This window comes from Maylandia zebra, linkage group LG3 (genome assembly GCF_041146795.1).
Source record: "Maylandia zebra isolate NMK-2024a linkage group LG3, Mzebra_GT3a, whole genome shotgun sequence".
Taxonomy (NCBI): Eukaryota; Metazoa; Chordata; class Actinopteri; order Cichliformes; family Cichlidae; genus Maylandia; species Maylandia zebra.
Window position 1 is genome coordinate 61,176,694 of NC_135169.1, and position 15,748 is coordinate 61,192,441.

Genomic DNA, 15,748 nt, shown 5'->3' on the forward strand with positions numbered 1-15,748 from the left:
TCATCCCCCCCTCAAGGGCTGGCCCCCGACAGCCCAAACCCGAGAACCAAAACAAGACAAACAGAAACCAACCCACCCAGGGCGGGAGGCGGGGGACCAGGACGGAGGGAACGAAACCAAACAAAAGACAAGGAGCACGAGAACAAAACTGAGTCTACAAATACACAACAAGAGTTCAAAACAGGGAGGCAAAAGTCCAAAGAGGCCAGAAGGTCAACCCGCGAGGTGACAGCACAAAAGTTCAGTTCGGCTGTTCCGGTGGCCGGCCACGTGGAAGGCGGCGGCAGCAGAGCGGGTCCGGAGGCCGGCCGCGTGGAAGACGGCGGCAGAGCGGGTCCGGAGGCCGGCCGCGTGGAAGACGGCGGCAGAGCGGGTCCGGAGGCCGGCCGCGTGGAAGACTGCGGCGGTTCCAAAGCATCGGGCGTACTGGTTGAGGCTTGGTGGGCACAGGACCCGACGAGGCAGGACCAGACGAGGCAGGACCAGACGGTGGCGTGACAGCCACAGACGAGGGAGCCGGACCGGGCGAAGGCGATGCGCGAGCCGGACAAGACGGTGGCGTGGCAGCCACAGGCGAGGGAGCCGGACCGGGCGAAGCTGAAGCCGATGTGTTGGCCGGACCAGGCGACGTTGAAGGCGATGCAGAGGCCGGACCGGGCGTGGGTGAAGGCGATGCAGAGGCCGGACAGGGCAATGGCTGAACGGGTCCCTCGGACCCTCCAGCGGAGAGGAGGAGGTGCTGGCCGGGCTGACCTGAGCCGCCAGCGGAGACGAGGAGAGGCTGGAGAGGTTCCCCTGAACCCCCAGCAGAGACGAGGAGAGGCTGGAGAGGTTTCCCTGAACCCCCAGCGGAGACGAGGAGAGGCTGGAGAGGTTCCCCTGAACCCCCAGCGGAGACGAGGAGCAGCTGGAGGGGTCCTCCTGACCCCCCAGCGGAGACAGACGCAGAGCCAGCAGGTGCAGAGACTTCTGGCTGAGGGGACGCTGACTGTAGCTGCACAGGGCATGCAGTCGGCTTGGGATGCAACGGCTGGGGCTGTGCAGGGCAAACAGTCTGTCCAAAGTTTGTCAGTACCACGCAGTCCTCAGCTGGCGGAGAAAGCTCACAAAGGCTTCCAGCTGAGGTTGGCGGTAACTGAACAGGTTGCTGAGCTACTAACTGAGCTGGTGACAGTGTTAATGACTGGGCTGATAACCAAACAGGCAATAGAGCAAGAAACTGAGGTGGTAACAGAGCGGATGACTGAACAGATAATGGAGCTGATAGCTGTGCTAGAAGCTGAGCTGGTGACAAAACAGAAAACTGTGCTAATAACTGAGCTAATGACTGTGCTATGGACAGAAGTGCAAGTTGTAATGGTGGTGGCAGAGATGGTGGGTCAACAGGTAGTTGAACTGGTGACTGAGCAGGTGACTGGCTCTTGGCTGCCCTCCTCCGGGGAACAGGAATGGGTGCTGGGCCTGGCCGAACACCAGCCATCCCCACCCGAGGAACAGATATGGGTGCAGGGACGAGCTGGGCTCTGGCTGCCTTTACCCTGGGGGCCGGTGTAGGTGCAGGAGCTAGCTGGACCTCTGTCGCTCCCACCCGAGGAACTGAGACGGGTGCAGGAGTCGGCAGGGTCACGGCTGACCTCACCCGGGGAACCGGAACAGGGGCAGGCAAAGGCTGGGTGTCCATCAACCCCACCCGAGGAGCAGGTACGGGTGCCGGGATGAACGGAGCCTCTGCCAGACTGGGGACAGAAGCAGGGACAGGCTGGACCTCAGCGACCCTCTCCCGAGGAACTGATACGGGAGTAAGGGAAAGCTGGGCCCGCGCTGCCCTGGTTACAGGAACTGGAGTTGGAGAGCAGAGTTCAGGAGCAGTAACAGACACTGGGAAAACCAAGTTAGTGGAGCCAAACACAGTGTCAGCAAACAGAGACTTATGGCAGGCCACTCTTAGCAACTCCGCTGTTCTTAAGCTGTCCATGTTAGAAGTAGCAGTCTTTAAAACAGTCATTGTACAGAAGGACCCAGGCTTAGCAAAGTTCGAGTCCGTTATTCTTGGCTCAGAGGGGCCCGTTAGAGAAACAGAAGCATTCTTATATACTGTTTCTAAACACGCTGGTTGGAGAGCAGCATAGTCCAGGAGTGAAGAAACACTGTCCACAGTCTTATACTCAGCAGGTACAGGAGTAGGGGAGTTAACACAGGTGGTGTCTGAGGCAACTGGGTGTGAAACTAACTCAGGAATAGTCAACCGGAGCTCCCCTAGCAGTTTACACATGACGGACGGTAACTTGTTGCACTTAACCTTAACAACTGTGCTTGAATGCACAGTCTTAGTGTTTTCAAAACCTGAGTTAACAGACTTCGTATAAGCTATTGTCAACTCGAGAGCACCAACATTCTTTATCCCTGGAGAAACAGAGTCAGAGCTAACAGACAAGGGAAGAAAAGCTAAATGTGGCAGAGGGTCAAAAGCAACCTGAAGAACAGAAAGTGCAGCCTTTGAAGGTTGGCAGACACACTGTTCATTTTCCAGGGGGTCCCCTCTAGTTTCAGCAGGAAGAGGAACCTCAGGACAGTTTGTTTTAATATTTAGTTCACAAGTATGCAACTCACGAATAGTCTTTTTCTTTTCTAAAGTGGGATTATCAGTCTGTGTGTTAATTACTGCTGACCCGAGAGGAGCAAAGGAAAAACAGTCATTCTCAAACATGGGTGTGAGGGTAGGTAATAGAGATGGCACGATACCACTTTTTTATGTCCGATACCGATACCGATATCATAAATTTGGATATCTGCCGATACCGATATGAATTCGATATAGTGTTTTTTAATCAACAAAACTGTTTTTTAAAATATCTTGCTGCATTTTGCAAGTCTGCAAGTTCATACTGAAGTTTAAAACAACAACTACACTAAAGCTATTCTGTTATACCTGTATACAAAAAAAATATTTCATAGTTCAGCAATACTGATCAATCTAAAAAACTTAAACCTACACCATCCTCCCTATTCTGGTATTTTAAAGAGTACTTAGCATAAATATTAAGCAACCTAACTAATAGGGTTCCAACTCCCAGTAACAACAAAAATAAATAAATAAAAAATAGGGAACCACCCCTCACGCTCCACCTCATGATGCTTAATCGACGTAATCAACCATAATTTGATGAAGTGTGAAAAAAAATGCACAGAAATCAATTATTTTTCAAGAAATATTAAATAGATTCAACATCTTTCTTCAACAAAATTGCAGACTGCACAGATGGTACCTTCCCAAAGTAAAAAGTAATATAGCTTACTAGGGTATATATATTAGACTTAATAGTCACTATATACAGTAATTGACTTCTATTCATTTTACATCAAATTAAAACTTTGGGTGTCAGATAATTATTTATTAAAAGCTCGACATTTTAAATGAGAATAAGAAAGAAAAGTATGTCTTTGTGCCCCCTTTTCCCTGTTAATGCCCTATCGGCCCCCTTGGCTAAACTTTGCTAGATCTGCCCCTGCACAGTTACCAGCGTCAGCTACGTAGAAAAAGATCCTGGTGTAGAAAGTAATATTAAATCAATTCTAACAACAGCTGATCAAGCTTAAACGTGCTGCTGTTGTTCAGCCGCTGGTTTCCTCTTTCTGGTGCAAAGTGGGCCAAAAACAAACAAGAGAGACGGACTCGCGGCAGAAAAGCCGATCAGCTGATCATTAAGCAGTTTCACGATTGAAGTAGCAGCAGGAGAGCGAGAGGCAGTCGCTTGTTAAGCTTAACATGGGAATGCTTTACAAACATTCAGAGATGGACTTACACACTTGCTTTACTTCTCTCGGGGATAACTTTGTCGGAGATGAAATGCCAGGTTGCTAGCGAAGCTCCACATGCTATCCAGACCACCGACAGGTCCCGCATGCCACAGCCGCTCTATCACGTGATGCATACTGCTCCGACGTTCTAACGTTCTGAGGTGAGTTACGGCGTGTTGCAAGTTTTCTGAGGTGCTTTCGTGATATTTAATGGATCGGATTACATTTTTTATTTTTCTCCGATATCCGATCCAGTAATTTAGGTCAGTATCGGACCGATACCGATACGTAATATCGGATCGGTCCATCTCTAGTCGGTAATGCAGACTCTGGATTAACTGACCCAGAATTACCAGACACAGAGTTAACGGTCTCTGGGATGACGCACACAGAGTTTACAGTGCCAGAATCTTTTAATTCAGCCTGAACAGCAGTCTCTAGGGGGGAAACGAACTCAGTCTCATGCTTAATAGGTGCAGAGGTGAACTTAGAAACGTTATGAGGCCTGGAAACACAGTCATTTTCAAACTTACTGTTCTTCTCTGGTGAGTTACAGACGTGAACAACTGCGGACTCAGGAACCGAATATTGTCCAAGTCGGTCCGACTTGGAAGTGGCATGCAAAAAACAGTCAGATTCACTCACCACCGGAGTTTGCTCATTAACTTTAGAGTGGCAACGGCGTGAGCGTTGTTTTTTCCTGGGAACTGTGCCGTGAGTTCCCGAGGCTGTAGACGCAGGCACCTCAGAAACGTCGGCTGACCGAGCCGATGACGGGCCGGGCTGCGCCGAAGAGACAGGGAGCTTGTGCAGCTCCGAGCGTGGAAGTCCCAGGAAGAGCGCAAAGGACTGCAGTGGAGAAAGGCTGCTTGTCGGAGGCACGAAATCTATCCTCGGCCGCCGAGTAACCCTCTTCTTTGCGCGGGACGTGGGCGGCAACTGGGGAGGTGAACCGGAAGTTGAAAAGGCCGGAGGAGTTGTGGCAGGCGATAGGCTGAATCCTCCAACTCTTATCACCGTGGGACGATGTGGGGAAAAGGCAGCAGCGTTTGCAGTTTGGAGGCTGAGCGGCCCACCTAGAGCCAATCGAGTCCCATAAAAGGCAGACTCGTGCTCCCGGGCATGCCGAGCCTCCTGCCTTCTCCTCTCATTAGGGAAGGCGGGGTCTGCATGCTGCTGGTTCCGTAGGGAGTTTGCTGGGTCCATTACTGGTCGCGTCGTACTGTCATGAACTGGCTGTGTGGAGGCAGATGAGGACCCAAACGCAAAACTAACGGAGACAGGAACTGAACTCAAAATCACTGCTTTATTGCAGGTTTCACAAAGGAACAGAAGTAAACTGGGAATACTAACAGAAGACCGTGGGAACACAGAAAGACACACAGGTTCGGGGAGAAGACATTGACGACGCGACACTGACCTGATGGAGACATGCACATAAATACACAGAGGGTTAACGAGGGAAGTCGGAGCACACGGGGAACACAGCTGACACAGATAATCATAACAAGACAGGGCAGGAGTGAACACAACATGACGTATACTGACGAGAGACTGTCAAAGTAAAACAGGAAGTACACAGAGGTTCAGACAAGAGGAGAGAGAGCACGGGGAGAACACAGGCATAACAGGCTGGGGAAAACATGGAATAAAACACAAGGAGAGACGAGGGCTCACAGATACACAGGGGCACACAGGAGGTAACCAAATAAGGAACATCTTAACTAAATAACCTAGGAACCAAGGCATAAATAGGGAACAAAATACAAAAACACACAAAAACTAAGAATACTGGGCCAACATGGCCCAGGACCATGACAAAGAGTCCTTACAGTCTAACCTCAGAGGGAGGTAGATCTGAATGTCATCAGCAAAGGTGTGGAAGGACACATTATGTTTGCGCAGCACATCGCCCAGAGGGAGCAAATACAGAATAAACAGCAGGGGGCCTAGAATGGACCCCTGAGATACACCAAATGATTGACAAACATGTTTTTACAAACTCAGTGTTGGACTTGGATCAGCAGGATAAGCTGATGTTTAAAGGCATTTGAGTCTCGCTGTATGAGAGTCCAGTTCTTACTCAATATTTATGGATGATGTTCTTTCAGTGTTGCACTTTGTAGACGCTCCCTGAGCCTCACAGCCAGCTGCACATGGACCAGCTGACATTACCCATCATTAGAGGCGGCTGTAAAAAAATGGATTTTCCTATTTAAATGGTTTTAATTTGAATAAAGCGATGTTGATTCATTCAATCCTGAATCGATTTTTAATATAAATGTATTTTGCCAGAATCTCAGGTTAAAGCTCCCAAAAGTATTTCAACAACAAGCAAACAGATAAAACAGTAAATGAGAGCAGCTAAACACACAAAGATGGAAACACAGAGCGTGGACAGCTCACAGATGCTGAAGCTGCAGGTTTCATCTGTCTCCAACCAAAACTGACTGAACCAGCAGCAGAAGAAGATCCAAACTACGCTTTACGTTTGATGAACATCGTCATGAATTCTCTCTGACTTTGACGTTTACTTCCTGCACAGCTCTCTCTCTCTCAGTGTACTTCAAGAACAGTTTACCTTCAAAAATCTGTTTCCTGCATTATTCACTGCTTATTACGCACCAGTCTGCTGTTGTGTTCACTGCTGTCGGCCTCCGAAAACAAAGCCTCATTTCTGCTGTTCAATACTGAAGAAATTTAAACCTTTTAAAATGATGACAGATTACAAACTCTCAGCTGTGTCTGTAATCAAACCTCTGTAACTTTGCTTCACTTCAGCAGCATCAGCTCATGTTCACATGTTGATTCATGGTTTGCTTCAGTTTTTGATGGACTGCAGAATATTTTGAAGGTTATCTGCTATAAGAAGCCAGAAGAGGAAAATCTGCTTCATGTGTTTCTGTTTGATCCTCAGTGACTTTGACACAAAGGCCTCTGCTGTGATGATCACACCTCTGATCAAGTCTCACAGTGTCAGCTTTGTTTTTATACATATGGATATGTGCTGATAAATGATCAGAATTATAATATTTCCCACTGTCTGCTGTGTGCCGTGACCTTTGACCTGCTAAAGACAGTCAGCTGTGGATTATTCATTGTTGTGTCTGATACTTAGAACTGTGAGGAAGAACACTACACAGTTAATCAGGGTCCCCTCTCTCTGAATCAGGAAAGGTGGGCAGGCCGCGTGTGGGCCGCGGGCCATACGTTGAGTCTCACTGTTTGAAATGTGAACATTGTTCTGCTGCAGTCAATGGACTAAACCAGAGAAGAAGAAAACAGACTTTACCATGAAGATCCTCAGTGTGGATCAGTATAATATCAGCCTGATGTCTGCAGTTTAGTGTCAGCACAACTTTCACATCATATTCATCTCAGCACAACTAAAACATGCTGACTGACCTCAGAGTTTCAAGTCCACATCCTGGACTCTCCAGGAAACCACACAGATGCTTCACTCCTGAATCCTGCAGGTTGTTGTTCCAGCTCAGGTCCAGCTCTCTCAGATGGGAGGGGTTGGACTTCAGTGCTGCTGCCAGATAATCACAGCTGATCTCTGACAAACCACAGTCCATCAATCTGTATAAAGAATGAAAGATGTAAGTTTATTAGACAAAGTGTGAGCTTGAAATCATTCAGTGTTTCATCATCTGTTCAGAGCTGAAGAAGGTTCAGAATGTAGAAGTTTAGAAAATGGAAACTCCAAACAGCTGAAGCCAACAGGAAGCAGCTTCAAACAAACACAACAAGAGAAAAAACTCTGAATGTTTCACATTAAAGTCGTACATTTATCATAAAAACAGGACAAAGACTTGGAAAAGTCGTGTTTTTCCTTCCAGGAACCACAAGGCTTCACTTTTAAAGGTGAAGTGTGAAAGAAATGGACATATTTGAAGTCCAACACCTTTTTCCAGTCACATTATTAAAGCAGACAAACTACAAGCTCATTTTCATTCCAACAAGTCATCTTCTGACCTGGACTAACAACACTGGTCTCTATGTGCAGCTGGCTGTGAGACCAGTGCTCAGGGAGCGTCTACAAAGTGCAACACTGAAAGAACATCACACACTCATTTGCTTCCATCATCCAACCTGAAAAGGAAACAGAGAAATCAAATCAAATCAAATCACTTTTATTGTCACATCACATGTGCAGGTACATTGGTACAGCACATGTGAGTGAAATTCTTGTGTGCGAGCTTCACAAGCAACAGAGTTGTGTAAAATACAATAATGTAAACAAGCAAAATACAAGAATGGCTACATCTGAAACTAATAAATATATGTACAATATATAATAGTATATGCATTTCTGGATGTGTATACTAAATATTTTTCTACGTGTGTGTGTGTGTGTGTGTGTGTGTGTGTGTGTGTACACATATTTTACAAATTAAATAGAGTAAACAATAAATAAAATATATAAAATAAAATATACAGAGTTGAATATGTGCAAAACAGTGGCATTACTGTACAGTATGGAGTGCATAATGTTAAAGTTCCAGTAGTGACGCTGAGTGTCTATGACGTGTTCAGCAGTCTGATGGCCTGGTGGAAGAAGCTGTCTCTCAGTCTGCTGGTACGGGACCGGATGCTGCAGAACCTCCTTCCTGATGGAAGCAGTCTGAACAGTTTATGGCTGGGGTGACTGGAGTCCTTGATGATCCTCCCCGCTTTCCTCAGGCACCGCTTCCTGTAGATGTCTTGGAGGGAGGGAAGCTCACCTCCAATTATCCGTTCAGAGCACCGCACTACTCGCTGGAGAGCTTTGCAGTTGTAGGCGGTGCTGTTGCCATACCAGGTGGTGATGCATCCAGTGAGGATGCTCTCAATGGCACAGCGATAGAAGGTCCTGAGGATGCGGGGGCTCATGCCAAATCTTTTCAGTCTCCTGAGAAAGAAGAGGCGCTGCTGCGCCTTCTTCACTCTTTTGTTTGTGTGTACTGACCACGTAAGATCCTCAGCCAGATGTACACCAAGGAACCGGAAGCTGCTCACTCTCTCCACAGCAGCGCCGTTGATGGTGATGGGGGTGTGTACTTCTCTGCACCTCCGGAAGTCCACTATCAACTCCTTTGTCTTTGCGACGTTGAGGGTGAGATGGTTGTCTTGACACCAGTGGGTCAGGGCGCTGACCTCCTCCCTGTAAGCCGTCTCATCACTGTTGGTGATAAGACCCACCACTGTAGTGTCGTCCGCAAACTTCACAATGATGTTGGAGCTGTTAGTGGCCTTGCAGTCGTAAGTGTAGAGTGAGTACAGGAGAGGGCTCAGTACACACCCCTGTGGAGCACCAGTGTTCAGTGTGACGGGGGATGAGGTGATGCTGCCCAGTCTGACCACTTGGCGTCTGTCAGACAGGAAGCTAAGGATCCAGCTGCAGAGGGAGCTGCTCAGTCCTAGATCCTGCAGTTTCCTGTCCAGCTTCGAGGGAACGATGGTATTGAATGCTGAGCTGTAATCTACAAACAGCATTCTCACATACGTGTCTCTCTTCTCCAGGTGTGACAGGGCAGTATGTAGTGTCAGGGCTATGGCATCATCAGTGGACCTGTTGTGGCGGTATGCGAACTGTAGAGGGTCCAGTGAGTCGGGTAGTGCAGAGCAGATGAAGTCCCTGACCAGCTTCTCGAAGCATTTGCTCACGATGGGGGTCAGGGCTACAGGTCGCCAGTCGTTCAATGAGGAGATGGTGGAGGATTTGGGTACAGGGACGATGGTGGCCATTTTGAAGCAGGCTGGGACTACAGACAGAGAGAGGGAAAGGTTGAAGATGTGCGTGAACACTCCCGCGCATGACTTGAGGACGCGGCCGGGAATCCCGTCCGGACCAGTAGCTTTGCGTGCGTTCACCTTCCTGAAGCACCTCCGCACACAGGGAGATGGCTCCCCTTCAAAGTAAAAGCTGCTCCTTTTGGACACAGTATCAAAGAAAGTCTACAGTATAACATAGAAAAGACAGAACAAAGTTTTGGTTGTTTTTAAATTGTGCAGAAATGAAACTACACTAAGCTCAATTATGTGACAGACATTTCATCCCATGTCAGTTTGGCCTCATCCTGGGCCGGATTATCCAGCACACACTCTGACCACAGGCCCAGGGGCCACACACAGCTGAGCTCCATCCAAGAGACAGGAAACAAACCAACACAATAATAAAAAGCACCATGTGATCTTCTTACATCTTTAAGACAAACATAGTAAAAACATGAGCATATTTGTTTCCTGATAAAATGATGTGACAGGTAGAACAGAGTAAAGTGGTGGTGTTACAGCCTTTCTCCCCTCTGCTGCCGAGGCTGTTAGTCTCTCCCAAACTCAGCTACAGGACTTCCAAATGAATGAAAGCAGCAGAAGTGGCTTTACAAATGAAAGAGGAAGAGGAGAAGAAGAGGAGAGGGAGGCCACCCTGACCATCACTCCAGCTGAAAACATCACACTTCCATTAAAGTTGGTGAGAAAATGTTGAGCAGGATGAGCTGCTGGCTAATCTGGAGGCTGTAGCAGCAGCTCACAGTCACAGTGGATTTCCACTCATGAAAAAGCTCTGGCTGCTTCATTTCTCATCTCATATCAGAGACTTTAAAGCTTCACTGAAGCTGTACTGTGATGCTTCCATATCCCAGTGAGGCCTCCATAATGATTTCAGCTGTTCTGTACACACACTGTGTGCCCTGTATGGCTCAAAGTCTCTGCAGCCTGTTTTTATCTGCTATCATCAGATCTTCATCATCCTCATTCACATCCCTCACACACTCTACAGCCTCATCAGCATTGACTTCATCTTCACTGACTGATGGAGCACAACATGAACCTGTGGAGGCTGAAACACTGTCCTGTCAAACATCTCCCCGTCACCACTCCACTTCTGTCAGCCTTTAAATGAACCCTGCTCAAGTCTGTCACTTCTGTTTGGAGCCAAAAGAGGTTAAAGATTATGCCACTACATTCTTGTCTAGAAAATATTAAAAGTGTATTTGGTGACACACAAAAAGGGGTAAAGTTTAAGTATAGTTTGGGTCCACACATGTCCAAACCCTGGTGTGTAGGCCTACTTAGTATTGAGAAAAGCCCACTAAAAGAACGCCCACCAGACCAAAGCAATGGTTTTGACTTGATCAGCATTAACCCCGCCCCCTGACTTTGATGGGTGAAGCTGATGTCACGGGGTGGAAAGGGACAAGTTACCTAAGATATTTTTATTGTGCATGTTTGGTTGTGTTTTACTTTCTTTAATATTTTAATATTGTATAGTGTTTTATTCTTATGAGTTTTATTGCATGTTTTAATGGTATTTATTTGGTGACTTGTCCTGGAAAGACTCCGCCCCTACCTGATAATTAACTGATCACACCTGCGAGAGATCCCAGAGAGGCCAATAAGAGGGCCTGGCAGACCACAGGAAGGAGTTCGACCGAGAGGCAAGAGAGGACCGAAGCATGAAGGCACCCATGAGTGCACCCATGAGTCTTGCACTCGAGGAGTCTGGCAGTCTTGGAGCCTTGAAGGCTTGGAGTTGGCTTGAGAGAGACCCCAGCGCAGAGGACGGACAGCACCAGCGACTACGGACGCGGAGCGAACAGGCGGACGGCAGTAGCAACGAGAGCCCAGCTTGTGCACTGCGGGAGAGCAGAGGCGGCGAGACAGCTGGTACCGATTTGCAGGTTCAAAGAAGCGGCGGGCGGAGTTGAGAGCTCTGCCCACCCGGGGTAAGTCTTCGACTTATCCCCTTTTATTGAGCGAAAATTGCCAAAAGAATAGTGACTGCCGCTCCCTCCCTTTCTTCAGCGTACCAGGACGCGGAATGCGGGGAGGAAGGCGAGGAGTCCGCTGGGTTTCCCTTTTACATCACTTCGCTGGATTTTTTAGTTCTTTGTGACTTTTATATTGGACTTTTAATGTTGTGTTTTATTGATTTTTATTGTGGTACCCCTTGGCCAAGGTTGTTTTAATTTATTTTACATTTTTAACTATTTAAATATAATAAATTATATTTTTAATCATACAGTTTTAACGTGTGCTTTCCCTTTGCGGCTCCACTGCTCATGCCCGTTTGAGGAAGGCTTCCTTCCTTTAAAAAAACTACTGTAGAAATAAAATCAGGCTTCCGCCTCCGTTTACACTGACAAATAAAATGTATTTATGAACAGCGATGCAGGGCCAGAAGTAGCAACGTGAATTAAATAAATACATCATTAAATAATTCATTAAATGTGTCAGCAAAATAATTAAAATAGAAAACAAACCAATAATTGATTAAATATGTAATTAACTAATTTGAATTGTACATAAATAAATAATGAATTATTTTAAATGAAATTAACCGATAATTAATTATCAATATATTTTTTTAATTAATTACTAAAATAAATAATTCATTAATGATGTATTTCTTTAATAAACCATAAAATTATTGCTAGTTTACTCAAAATAAATGTAAGACATCAATATTAAAGGTTAAATTATGATAACGAATACATGCAACTATAACTGATGACGTAAGAATTTGGATTTTTTAAGCTAAAGCGAAGGTGCTGACTCACTTGGCATGTTACTCTCAAATCCTCCCTAATAACAAGAACATAATTACACTTTAGCCACAAGAGGGCAGCAGCATTAATACAAGTCACGTGTATATAAAGGTACAGTGATTATATCACAGTGATTTTGACAAAAACAAAACCGAAGTTGATGGCAGTGTGTTTTTCCATAACATACCAACCAAATTAAATAATAAAAACTTTATAACTTACAGAACCTTTTTAGAGGCTTTGACCACTGGCAGCAGCTTCAGAAGAGCCTCCTCTGAAGCAGAGTATTTCCTCAGGTCAAACACATCCAGATCTTTTTCTGATGACAGTAAGATGAAGACCAGAGCTGACCACTGAGCAGGAGACAGTTTATCTGTGGAGAGACGTCCTGATCTCAGGGACTGTTGGATCTCCTCCACTAGAGAACGATCATTCAGTTCATTCAGACAGTGAAACAGATTGATGCTTTTCTCTGCAGACAGATTCTCACTGAGCTTCTCCTTGATGTACTGAACTGCTTCTTGATTGGTCTTTGAGCTACTTCCTGTCTGTGTCATCAGGCCTTCCAAACGAGTTTGATTAGTCTTCAGACCCAAGAGAAAACGAAGGAACAAGTCCAGGTGTCCATTGGGGCTCTGTAAGGCCTTGTCCACAGCACACTGGTAGAAGTATTTCTCTGAAGATTTTCTTGTTTGAAACACCTTCCAAGTTGTTTGTTGTTCTTCCAGCAGATTGAGTCCAGAGTTGATGAAGGTCAGGTGGACATGAAGAGCAGCCAGAAACTCCTGAACACTGAGATGAACAAAGCAGAACACCTTGTCCTGGTACAGTTGTTTCTCCTCTTTAAAGATCTGTGTGAACACTCCTGAGTACACTGAGGCTGCTCTGATATCGATGCCACACTCTGTCAGGTCTGGTTCATAGAAGATCAGGTTTCCTTTCTGCAGCTGATCAAAAGCCAGTTTTCCCAGTGACTCAATCATCTTCCTGCTCTCTGGACTCCAGTGTGGATCTGTCTCAGATCCTCCATCATATTTGATCCTCTTGACTTTGGCCTGAACCACCAGGAAGTGGATGTACATCTCAGTCAGGGTGTTGGGCAGCTCTCCTCCCTCTCTGGTTTCCAGCACATCCTCCAGAACTGTAGCAGTGATCCAGCAGAAGACTGGGATGTGACACATGATGTGGAGGCTTCGAGCTTTCTTGATGTGGGAGATGATCCTGCTGGCCTGCTCCTCATCTCTGAATCTCTTCCTGAAGTACTCCTCCTTCTGTGGGTCAGTGAACCCTCTCACCTCTGTCACCATGTCTACACACTGAGGAGGGATTTGATTGGCTGCTGCAGGTCGTGTTGTTATCCAAAGGCGAGCAGAAGGGAGCAGGTTCCCTCTGATGAGGTTTGTCAGCAGCTCATCCAATGAGGTGGACTTTCTGGTTTCAGTCAGGATTTTAGTTTTGTTGAAGTCCAAATTAAGTCGACACTCATCCAGACCATCAAGTATGAACACAACCTGGAAGTCTTCAAGCCTGCAGATTCCTGATTCGTTAGTTTGATTAAAGAAGTGATGAACAAGTTCCACCAAGCTGAACTTTTCCTCTTTCAGCACATTCAGCTCTCTGAAAGTGAATGGAAATATGAACTGGATGTCCTGGTTGGCTTTGTCTTCAGCCCAGTCCAGGCTGTATTTCTGTGTTAAGACTGTTTTCCCAATGCCAGCCACTCCCTTTGTCAGCACTGTTCTGATTGGTTCGTCTCTTCCAGGTGAGGCTTTAAAGATGTCTTCTTGTGTGATTGTTGTTTCTGGTCTGTCTGGTTTCCTGGATGCTGTTTCAATCTGTCTGACCTCATGTTCCTCATTGACCTCTGCAGTCCCTCCCTCTGTGATGTAGAGCTCTGTGTAGATCTGATTCAGGAGGGTTGGGCTTCCTGCTTTAGCGATCCCCTCAAACACACACTGGAACTTCTTCTTCAGTTGGGCTTTAAGTTCACGTTTACGGAGTGAAGCAAATATTTCTGAAGGTAAGACAATCAGAAAAAAATATTATACAATAAATATCATAGCCTTTCAGTACCCTGAAAGGATGAATGTCTATTGGTCCATTTCTTGAGCTATAAGGAAAGATCAATATTCAGTCTTTAGAGAAATTCTCTTACTGCTCTGCAGATGGTCAGCCATCTCATGCTGCTTAAGTCTCCTCAAGAAGTGGAGTGTGATCTTCAGAAATGCTTCTCTGCAGCTCTTTATTTCATTTTCATCCTCACATTCAAATATCTCCTCATCCTCCATCTGGCTCTTTAAAGTTTCTGGGTGATCTGGACTCAGAAGCTTCTGGATCTTCTTCAGCTCGTTCTTCACAAACATGGTGATGTTGTCCTCCAGCCGCTGGAAAAGAAGACTATATGAATTACCCAGTGGTAAATGGACTGGTTCTTATATAGCTCTCTTTGATACTCTGTGCACACAAAGCATTTATACAACATGCCTCATTCAACCAAGCACATTGTTCTATGCTTAAATACTTTCTTTCACACTCTGATGGATGCATCAGAGGGCAGCTTGGGTTTAGTACGTTACCCAGTACATTTGCCAGCCAGGGTTTGATTCACAAACCTTCTGACTAGTAGCTGACCTGCTCCCCTCCTGAGCTACAGTCACCCCAATCTGACTGAAATCATGGAGCCCAAACTCTGATTTATGTTGGACACACTGACAATCCTCTGGTCCACAAAGTGCAGCATAGAGGTGACTGAAAAGAACAAATGTAAACGTAGTACTACAAACCATAACCACAGAGTCCAGGTGTGTTTGATGTTGCTGTGCAGACTGACCAGTGGAAACCTCTGCTCTCTGCTGGTCCACTCTGTGGAGGAGTAATGTAGAATTAGCTCATGTTATGTCTGTCCACACACAGACACAAGCTAAAGGTCCCTGAAGTGATGTTTGGATGGGTTCAGTCAATCAGATGACTGTCATGGTGAAGCTTTGCTAGTCCTGGTGATCCCACTGAGAATTAACAACTCAGTTTCCAGATGTCTGTAGTTTTCTGCTCAGTTTCTTTAGTCCCAACAGCTCTTACCATCTCCTGCATAAAGCTTTCCCTCCATGCTCAGATGCCCTGGAACAAGGTGCTCTCTTTATATCAGTGACTGGTTTAAAGTGCCAACTTGCAGTGCTCGCCAAACTTTGTGTCAGCAAAAGTAGTTCTAATGTTTCATACATTTATTATATTTTTTACATTTTTACACACACAAACCAATGAACGCAAAAACATAAACTTTTCAGATATTTTGTTTTACAATGTTACAAAACTCAGTTCACAACTACACAGTCTGATTTACAAGTACAAAATATTTATGACCACAGTTTGAGCCGATGTATGTCCTGAGTCTGTGGACTCAGTGGTTTTGTTTTGAT

General features: G+C 46.0%; 1 pseudogene across 1 annotated transcript in view; it reads right to left on the reverse strand.

Moving 5' to 3' along the window:
• The window catches only part of LOC112431939 (NACHT, LRR and PYD domains-containing protein 3-like), a 43,183-nt pseudogene that overhangs the window by 19,569 nt on the left and 7,866 nt on the right, over nucleotides 1-15,748 (reverse strand). The window contains exons 5-8 of the transcript XR_013097028.1: nucleotides 15,116-15,194; nucleotides 14,488-14,716; nucleotides 12,555-14,346; nucleotides 7,204-7,380 (exon numbers count right to left, since the gene is read on the reverse strand). The product of XR_013097028.1 is annotated as an NACHT, LRR and PYD domains-containing protein 3-like (transcript). The remainder of the gene's footprint in view (nucleotides 1-7,203; nucleotides 7,381-12,554; nucleotides 14,347-14,487; nucleotides 14,717-15,115; nucleotides 15,195-15,748) is intronic.